Raw genomic sequence first — 10,579 nt, 5'->3', positions numbered from 1 at the left:
TCATTTGTATGATATTGAATTTGTAAAGTGGATCATGTAACTATTGAAAGAAGAGAAGGATGAATTTTCAGAGGACACCTATATACTTTTGCACGGTATTCTTCAACCATATCAAATGATAGCTTTTATTTATAAAACTGTCTATAGATATGACAATCAGTTACAAATTAAATGTCTACCATAAGTCAGGACAGCATTGATATAGAGGGACGACTCACTTTTCCACCACTAGTACTGTAACAATGATCCTTAGCTGATGCTTTCTTAGTTATTCAGGGTGGTTTCAGGTTGATGAATTATGCACATCAAGATTAGAACAGTGGTAAGTTAAATATATCTGAGTCAGATTTAATTGGTATTATATGTTGGACTTTTTTCTGGTTCTCTAAGCTACCCGTACATACACACCTCTCTATATTGTCTGATCAGCGTCACTATATGATGGGGGGTGGTTGGGTAGCCTAGTGGTTATAGCGTTAGCTCGTCACGCCGAAGACCTGGGTTCGATTCCCGACATGGGTACAATGTGTGAAGCCCATTTCTGGTGTCCCCCACTGTGATATTGCTGGAATATTGCTAAAAGCGGCGTAAAACCATACTCACTCACTCACTCACTCACTATATGTTGGTTGGTATTACCACCAATCATGGACGTAAAGACATGGGAGATTCAAACAACATATATATATCGAAATTTGCATATATACTCTGACCTATATTACAATAAAATAAAAGTGATGAAACCCTTTCCATATTCATAAGAAATCTCGATTTCGATTGTACGATTCTGACTACCGGTATATCATGAGCATGTGATTTTGAACCACTATCAAATAGTGATGGTACCAGGTGTCGCGATAAGGTGAGCCTATCCTGCCCCACTGGTGGCATCTGCCACAAACACATGCAAACCCAAGTCAATTGTTCACCTAAAAAACACGGGAACATATGGTACAAGTCAAAATAGGGAATTGCATCGGACATCATTTTTGTCTCTGATGCGTCAGATTTGGAACTGTCCTCCACATGTCCACCATAAAACCTTTTGAAAGTTTTACTGAGGCCTTGAATGTTGTAACCTCTATCAAACAGCTTCTGAGTAAGAGTTGTATGACGCTCTTTGAGATCTTGGTACAAAGAGCATGCTCAATTGTACCTCAGAAGTTGTGAAATGTAGACACCAAGGGCTGGAGCTGCAGGAATATTGCTCCATATAAAGGGAAAGTTGAAGTCATCCCTCTTTTCATACTGTCTTGTGGAGAGTGTTTTGTCTTGGGCTGGTACGGGTAACTCGGGTACTCGGGTCGGATGGCGACTGAGAAGGACCCTGGTACCCACAGGACTACCCGGACCCGTGGTTAGTCATGTGATATATTGTTTAATGACAAAAATGATCTACAACTGTGTATGGTTACACTACAAGTCACTGATGTTCGCATTTCTTTCTAACTATGCACCTGTTCCTTTTGACTTATATTTTTGAATAAAGAAAAAGCTTCAGTCAACTTCCGTGTTTGCATGACCAGATCGTTTTATACGTGTATCTTAATTCATTTTGTCCAGGGCTACGGTCAAACAGTTCCCAATCAGACATTTTGTACCTATCTCTTGAGACCAAATATATAACAAATACCCTACAATCCCACCTTTTTAGCATCAAGTCGATGCCTTTTTGTGTGTTTTCATGATCGCAGTGGCATAACACAACAGTCATGGGTGACGTAATCCAATGTACAGCTTACTGTTCATAAATAATGTGACCCTACACCTAAACCTGAAAACGTTTCCACAATCTGTGGTTGCCTGGTGCAAAACAATGACACGATTACCTTTACCTGATGTAGTCAGTGGAATGATTCATCAAGATAAATTATCTGGATGCCCTAACTGTGATAGTTATAAATGGTTCGGAGATAATGTGACGTCATAGACAGGATGGAATATTTACCACGCGCAGTGTATCGAAATCCAATCTCTTGGAGAGCAATGGTTTGTGCAGTTAACATTAAATGTATCTTTAATTCCTCCCAAATTCTACTACAAGTCTGGGTTACCTTCTGCTCATAAAGCTTGTACACTATACGCCTAATCACCGCCTGTATCAAAGTCTAATATCCTTTTACGTCCCAGTTTCCTTTTTGAGACCACCCCTATACCTGTTTTGTTTTATTGATCATACCGTAGACTTGATGGTATGAATTGAAAACCCAATAGCTTGGGCAGTTCGGTAATTCACCCAATCTGAATTAATAAATGGTTTCCCTCTATCTCTCTAAGTGTAAAGAACTTGTATACATTTCCCAGTACAGACTCCATTATGACTATGCAAGTGTAATGTCACATGCATCATGGGAGCATGAGATTTTTTACTATATTATCATAATATCGCCTCGACTAGAAGTGGGATAATACCTTTAAAATCTACAATTAATGGAATCTTTAGATTTCTTCTTTGCTTCAGATAGTAAATAACATTTCTCACTTGTGAGCAGAATCTGAATGCGATGGGTCAATACTACTTATTTTAAGAGATCCTTTACTTTATTATCACTCATGTCCCCTTGACCAGAAATGGGATAGCCCTTTCACATGTTCAGTGAATGGAATTCTTTTAGCTGTTGACAATACAACTTATGAGCACATATTGAGGGGTCATAGTCCAAGATTGGTATTGATTTTTATTAATTATTGATTATATATTTACCTTTGTATTACCGTAATCAAACTGTGCAGAAGCGGCATAACACCTTGAAAATCTATCAACTGTTGAATATTTATAATTAATTTTAGCTTTTGATAGTGATAAGGACTACAGACTTAGCAAATATTGAGACAGGTCATGATTGGTACTTTTATAGCGATTTTTATACCAGTTTGTGTGTCACACAAGGAGTGTCAGAATTCAGAAATTCTCGTATTTACCGAGGGAGGGTGAGGGTAATACATGGATTCTTACATGAGTTTTGTAAAACAGAATATGTACTGTGTACAGTTCTTTTATCAACTTCATGCCAATCGCCAAGCATGGGTACTATCTTTTCCCGTTTATTTTAACTTCCGCTCTCAGGGGTGCGATGGGTTAGCATAGTGGTCAAAGAGTTCGCTCCTCACGTCGAAGACCTGGGCTCGATTCCCATCATGTGTTCAGTGTGTAAAGTCTATTTCTGGTGTTCCTTGCCATGATATTCCTGGAATACTGCTAAAATCAGTGTAAATACATATTCACCCACTTACTCCTTCTGACCTGTGAAGACCCGGAGTAGAATAGATCTTCATCAACCCATGCTTGTCGTAAAAGGCGACTAAAGGGATCGGGTGGTCAGGATCGCTGACTTGGTTGATACATGTCATCAGTTGCGTGGATCGATGCTCTTGATGTCAATCACTGGATTGTCTGGTCCAGACTCGATTATTTACAGACCGCCGCCATATAGCTTGAATATTGCTGAATGTGCGTTAAACAACAAACAAACAAGCAAACTTACTCCTTCTGCCGCCGTCTATCCACTATAGGCCACTGAGGCAGTTGATTCTGTGTTGAAGTGGTCCCCGAGCCAAACACGCTTAGTTGTTTTACTAGGTGACTTCATGGATCGGGGGTTGAACGTCCTCTGACATGCTGGATGTTTGCTTATAATATCAATCACTACTTTGCTCTCTGCCTATGTGGACCAACATTTTACTGCAAGTACCAGTAACATCAAAGATGAGCATGCAGGTAATATTCCCTTGATCGGATGGGGAGTCCGGCTTAGAATCGTGTCATGAGGGGTGACTAAAGAGACTCGGGGAGATAGGTTCGTTTTTCGGTTGATTGCGACATCGTACATGTCGGGTTGGGATGTTGTTCATACTCGTTTGTCTGGCCCAGTCTCAATTACATTATTTATATCGGGTCACATGACACACAATCAACGAAGTCACTATACAAGCATGACCACCCGGTCCATCGATTGTCGCTTCCCACGACAAGCGTAGCTGTGCGTATATTTTAAGCCATGTCCAACATAGACATACAGACTGCACTGTCCATGGATCATCGTAATTTTAGGCTAAATATATTATTTCGACTTGCTTCAATATATCGTTGCTGTCATTTGGAGATCTTCCAAACAAGACAAACTGCAATTTCACATTGAAGCTGTCTGGTTCCTAAAACACTGAAGTAACTATACTCACTTCTGGTTTACTGGTGCATGCATGCATGAGCAGTCATATCCGTCTTACCGCTTATATCTGTTCGTTTTATATTTGCACACCAAACTTCTGAGCTCGTATTACCCGTATCATGTATATGTAATAGGGTTCAGTGTTCCTGCTGGCTTTTGAAACTGCCAGTCCTTGTGTACTGGCAATTTTAAAAATTACCAGTCCCCCTAACTTTTGCCAGTCCCAACTTTCAACAAATAAAAAAACGTATGAAAATTATTTGGTTTTAATTCTTGCAACATCATGTACAATGAAAAGATGTCATCTCTGAAGTAACTTAGTTAGATCTATACGCCATCCACACAAACTTCAGTCACAATTTTCTCTTCTTTTTTTTTATATATTTTGAGACAAGTCACTACAAATGGATATTTAACCTAGAAATAGACAAGGGGAAACCATGATGGTAACAGACAAGCCAACTCGAATATCACCGATGTTTTGTTCAACAACAAACATTTATAAGGAACTTTATTTGCCGGTCCACAGGGACTGGCAGTCTCATGAATTACCGGTCCAAGCCTAATTTTACCGGTAAAAAACTGGTAATTACCGGTGGGTAAGTTAAGTTAAGTTACTCGTATATGTGGGTAGATTGCCACTCTTAAACAATCGTCAACATCCAGCTTGGATATGTTACTTCTTAGAATGTTTCAAAGCTTGCGTTAGTCTGCATCTACAGCATTCTTAAGTATGTATAATATAATACATCCGATACGAACCCTCTATCGTTATCTATCGTTCTGGGTGGTGTATATTTTATATCCGATATGCATACTCCCCCGCGCCTTTCATTTTAAATGATGAAGTAGACACAACTTCTTTAATACTGTATAGATACTCATACCGTTGTCAAGCAAGACTTGATTGACAACTGCATAAGGACTTGCTTGACAAGACTTGCTTGACAACGGCATAAGGGTCTATACCGAAACGTCACCTTTACAGTATTAAAGAAGTTATCCATAAATTGTGACTACTTTGTCATCCGTCAACTTCTAAGTAGTGCCTATCAAACAATTAGTTTTGATGATGTATTTATAACATGGCTGATATAAAACACCCCGCGTTTAATTATGAGTGATGTATATTTCATGTCCGATGTATGTGTGCTCTTCCCCATATTTCTTTCTCAATTATTTATTTGTATAACATATTCGATATGCACCATCCCCCATAGATCTGGGTCAAAGTGCTGTATATGATTATATTTGGTACTTGTATATACCGTCTACAATCCATAGCTATCGTTTTGAACGAACAGAATTTAATTTCGAACAATCTTTCATATAAAGCGATATTAATTTTCTGCAGACGAGCGGTATTAAGTTTGTAAAAAGAATTGTAAAACTCTTTCATCTAATGTAATTTTCGTCTAAACCTTGTGGCATACCATTTACAATTAATCAATACAACTAATTTAAAGAAGTAGAAAGAACATGTCTAAATGTAGAGACAAGTGAAATTCTTGTTTTGAAAAATTATATAATTAGGATTTATCACATCTACTCATATGAGAATTACAAGGATTCCCTTCAGCACAGTTATATCAAATAAATTAGTGAGCATAAATGTTTTGCGTTTCTATTCACATCGTGGGGTTGGAGGAGACCGCATGTTAAATTGGGCCACGAAGAACTGAATACGGAAAATTGTTTACAGTTACAAACAAAACAAAAACTGAAAATGGATTGCATATCTAGTCAAGGCTCATTTATTCCACGGCCACAATCAGACATATTTCAGAAACCTCTGAAGTTACTGCTTTTACTATTGTAATATGGACAATTCTATTACATATACTATTGTGACCACAATGTCATTTAGAAACACATCCCTGATTTCAGTTATTGAACTATTTAAAACATTATTTGTGAAAAGAAATATTGTATATATACAGTGACATTTGTGCATGAATGTGAATTGCCGCACATGAAGGCGTGTGAATATTTGACAAGTACAAAATAACAAAACACTCAATATGTTTCCAATTTATGGTGAAGAATTTAATGTGGGTTATATTTATTGGGAACGTAACATGAAAATATATCCAAAAGATCATATATATTCAGTATAGTCCCCCAAAATAACAAACTAAGTCATATTCCACATATATATTGCTATATGTTTTAGAGCTCACCGAAAGCATTACTGCAGTAAATGGGGTTTTATGAAATTGTGGACTGTTTATCCCAGTTCTGGTCATATCCCAGCACACAAGGTCTATCAAACAGCAAACCAGAACTGTGTCTGTGTGGAACAGTGTGGTCTTAAAGGGGCACTGATCTAAAGCAATTCCCCAGGACTGGTTGTTGCCTTTGTTATTTTTTTTTCCTCGTGGGTACCCGGATGATACCCAACGCAACTGAGTGTGACAAGAGATTGGGCTACCGTCTGCAAGGACAGCTAAATAAACTTGGGACAATATTTGTTTCATCCCATTTTTGAACACTGATTGGTTAACTGTGATCTATAAAGATTTTGAAAAAGGGCGCATGTTAATTAATTTCTTCAGTCTAAACAAACAGACAAAAAGAACGGCGGAGCTCATCGGTTGCCGTCATTTGGAAATACCCCTGATTGTTATAGTTTTTAAAAAAGTATCCATGCAGTGAAAGCATTTTCGGATTTCGGATTGCGTCGCTAATACGATTACTACTCCCTTGTTGTCATCCACGTTTTCTGGTATAACGCTACACTTGTGTATTTGTCATCATTCACTTGATGCTCAGTTAATGAATTTATTACAGGTATAATTAGTGGTAGCACCACTCCGAATACCTGACGAAGGTTCCCATTTGGCATTTATTGTGCCTGGGGTAATTATTCAATCTAAATTCAGGTTTGAAGTGAGGTGAAGTGTGTGTTATGTAATATGCACGTGGCAGTCCAGCAAGAGATGAATGATCAGTTGATTTACTTTTTTTGTAAATCAGCGGATCGTTCGTAATCATCAAAGGATTAACAGAAAATACATTGATTGATTAAACACTGTTATCTTGCACAGTGGATATCTCAAAAGTGAATGTTTACATTAATCCAAAGTATCCTCACCTAGGTGCTAGCCCAGATGGTTTGATACAAACTGTTGATTGATGTCCTGGTGATGTTCTTGAGATAAAGTGTCTAGCACGTTGTGACTGGAAGTGGATGGAGCTGAAGGAGTGTGCCAAAGATCCTCGATTCTTCTGTTCTCTTGATGAAAAGGCTGTGTTCAGCTTTAAAGGTCTCATAGATATTATTATTAAATTCAGGGTCAAATGGCTATTACTGAAAAACTGTGATGTGATTTCATGGTTTGGACTTTGAATGGGTGGACTGTTGACAGAATTAGATTTGATTAACAAGTCTGAAATGACATGCTGCCTCAATTGAACAAATTTTACCTCACTAATGACCTACCAGAATTATACTCAAGAAGTGTGAAAATAGGGAATTCCACTGTATAATTACATACTAAGATTTTAAATGTAAATTGGTGTATGTATGAAGTATATGCATGTATATCTAAACACCACTGTCTGACTTGTGTGCACATTCACGGTATGAATACTCTGCCTATGGTCCATATGAATGGATGATGTACTGCTATATATTGATGGCATACTTCACAGGATTATGTAAGGATGGCTACTGCTTATATGTACACTGTGTGGGCAATGAGATCAGTTTACTTGAATGAATGACGTATTGAACTGTACGACCTTGATACTACAACCTGATAGGAGTGATAGATAGGACTGGCTGATATGTATCCAAATAGGTGCATAAATGTAGTATATCCATGTATATATGCCATAGTCTTACTTGTGTGCTGGTATACTGTATGAACAATCTGATATGATTAGACGATGTACTGCTGGACATTAATGTGCATATGACTGGATTATGTAATGATGGCTATGTGCATACTATTGCTTTTTTGTACACTGTGCAGGCAATTACACTGGTATATTTGAATGGATCATGCATTGATCTGAATGATTTTGATACTCTTAATGTGATATTGATAAAAGAAAGGACTGCAGCTGATATATATGCAAATAGGTGTATTATATGTAGTATATGCATGTATATCTGTAGGCCATGTTCTTAACCATGTGCACATATATTGTATGAACAATCTGGTTACATTCCATATGACTGGATGATATAATGTTGGACATTGGTAGCGCACATGACTGGAACATGTGATGATGGTTACTGCTTAAATGTACAATGTTATTGAATCGTCTTTGTAATTAAATTACTTCACCTCTTGTTGTTTAAAATAAATTCAACAAACAATACAATATATATTTAGTTCATATGAGTCTTTTCATTGTTTTTCCTCACACTTAGCATGCTATGTTACTTTAAAGCTTTGCCATCTGTTTTGATAGCATATAGCAGCTTTGCAGCTCAAATATACGCCATGCTTTTAAACATGTACATGTCGACACCATGATAACCAAACTTATTTTATTGAGGAACTGATCACTATGTTCACCTCAATATTGACTCCCTGTCAACAACATGGGTTAAACATGGACTGCTGTTGAACAGCTAGAGAGACATTGTTATAACAGTTTAATATTCAACATGGTTATAACAGTTTAATATTCAACGTGGTTATTACTGTTGAATTTTCTAGACCATTCAGTGTAACAAATTCAAGTCAAGTCCTTATTGCAGTATTTAGGCCTCAGGCTCAGAGTATGTTTTATAAGCATGAATATAAATCATATGAAAAATAAATATTTGGTATTTACATATGGATACATAGAGCTTGAATCAAAACATGTCACAAGGCACTACAAAGTAGTTTCAGTAAATTATCTCCCTTTGTGTGGGCTCAACTGTTCACAGTTCACAAGCTTTCCTAACTGGTGTACTGCACAATATGAACAAAGGCACATTTTCAAACATACTATCATCAGTCAATTGTTTCATGAATCTGTCCACATTACAATTCATGTGAACGGATATCATTTAAGAACAAGAGGCGGTTGCAAATTTGTCAAACATACACATATATATGCCATATTTTTGTTACCTGCAAAGCCATCGTGATGGGAATAGTTCCTTGTAATATGCGAAAGTTCTTAATTCTTTCCATTTGGCGCTCAACATGAATCCTCAAATTGGCATTTTTGTGGCTACATTCACCTCATGTTGAGTCAGTTGTTGCTTTTTAGTTTTAAATGTGCGAATAATGAGGTCAGTTAATACCTTTAGGTGTAGTTAAATCAGAGATAAAAAAACCTTTATCTGCCAAAATAGCATTACCTTGCTCACACAGTTCAACAAGACTTAGTAGAACTAAGTCTGGTGATCTGTTTGTCACTGATACTACCACAATACAAATCTGAAGAGAATGTTACAACACCAGCTGGACCTATCCCAATCAATGTCTTGTAGGTTATATATGTGACTTGTAGTCACTGTATAAAAGTGAGTGTAGCTGAAGTTAACTTGGGGTCTCTGTCCATATCTCTGTGCAATCTACAACCACTCTACTGGAAGGATAATTTCTACTAAATGAATCTAGCATAATTGCAGTTACATTTTCCCTATATACTTGGCCACTGCACCAAAAATGAGAGCTGAACATACAAATAGTGAAACCACTTGTTGCAGAGACTGCAAGTTGCATGTGAAATTCTCAATCTGTATGCTAAATCATCTAGTAACAGACCTAATCTCGGTCACATAAGAAACATGAAAAATTCATCAATATGCCTCATAATATGTGGTCTCCCACCACGGATGTGTTCGAGTAAATCTGCTCATCACCGTGCATTTCATCAAACAAAGCTTCAAATGTTGATGAATCTGGCACTCCAGTATAAAACGTAACACTTTCATTAGAGCACCTGATATCCTCATAGGTCAATGTTGGTCTGTCAGCTTGAATACCAACACTGTGAGTTAATTGAGTGGGTGCTCATCTGTTTGAGTGCTTGCGTTACAATAGATAATTTCATATCTAATGTCTGACTTCCAGCTGATGCGACTGGTTCTGACAATGTTTGGGTACATTTATTAACATAAAGACTGGTCAACGTTTGAGAACCACAGTAGTCATGATGACTGAGGGAACGTTCAAGTCTCGATACAATTCCTGCAGGTATACGTGAATACTCTGCAGACACATCACACAGATTTGTATCCTCCATATGTGAAGCAATCTCCTCAACATTATCAACGTGCAGATCCTCGCCAATACCGTGATCCAAAACAGTCTTGCATGTGGTTCCAGACAATAGCGTGATCCAAAACAGTCTTGCATGTGGTTCCAGACAATACTGTGATCCAAAACAGTCTTGCATGTGGTTCCAGACAACACTGTGATCCAAACAGTCTTGCATGTGGTTCCAGACACAAGATT

At 37.6% G+C, this 10,579-nt stretch overlaps 1 pseudogene; it reads right to left on the bottom strand.

Annotated features, from left to right (window-relative positions):
- Nucleotides 1–9,885: 9,885 nt before the first annotated feature.
- Nucleotides 9,886–10,579, bottom strand: LOC139444982 (uncharacterized; annotated as a pseudogene).

Source organism: Haliotis cracherodii, unplaced genomic scaffold, assembly GCF_022045235.1.
Source record: "Haliotis cracherodii isolate W230 unplaced genomic scaffold, xgHalCrac1.p SCAF_6, whole genome shotgun sequence".
Taxonomy (NCBI): domain Eukaryota; kingdom Metazoa; phylum Mollusca; class Gastropoda; order Lepetellida; family Haliotidae; genus Haliotis; species Haliotis cracherodii.
The sequence above is the reverse complement of the archived record's forward strand: the minus strand, read 5'-3'. Positions and strand labels throughout refer to the sequence as shown.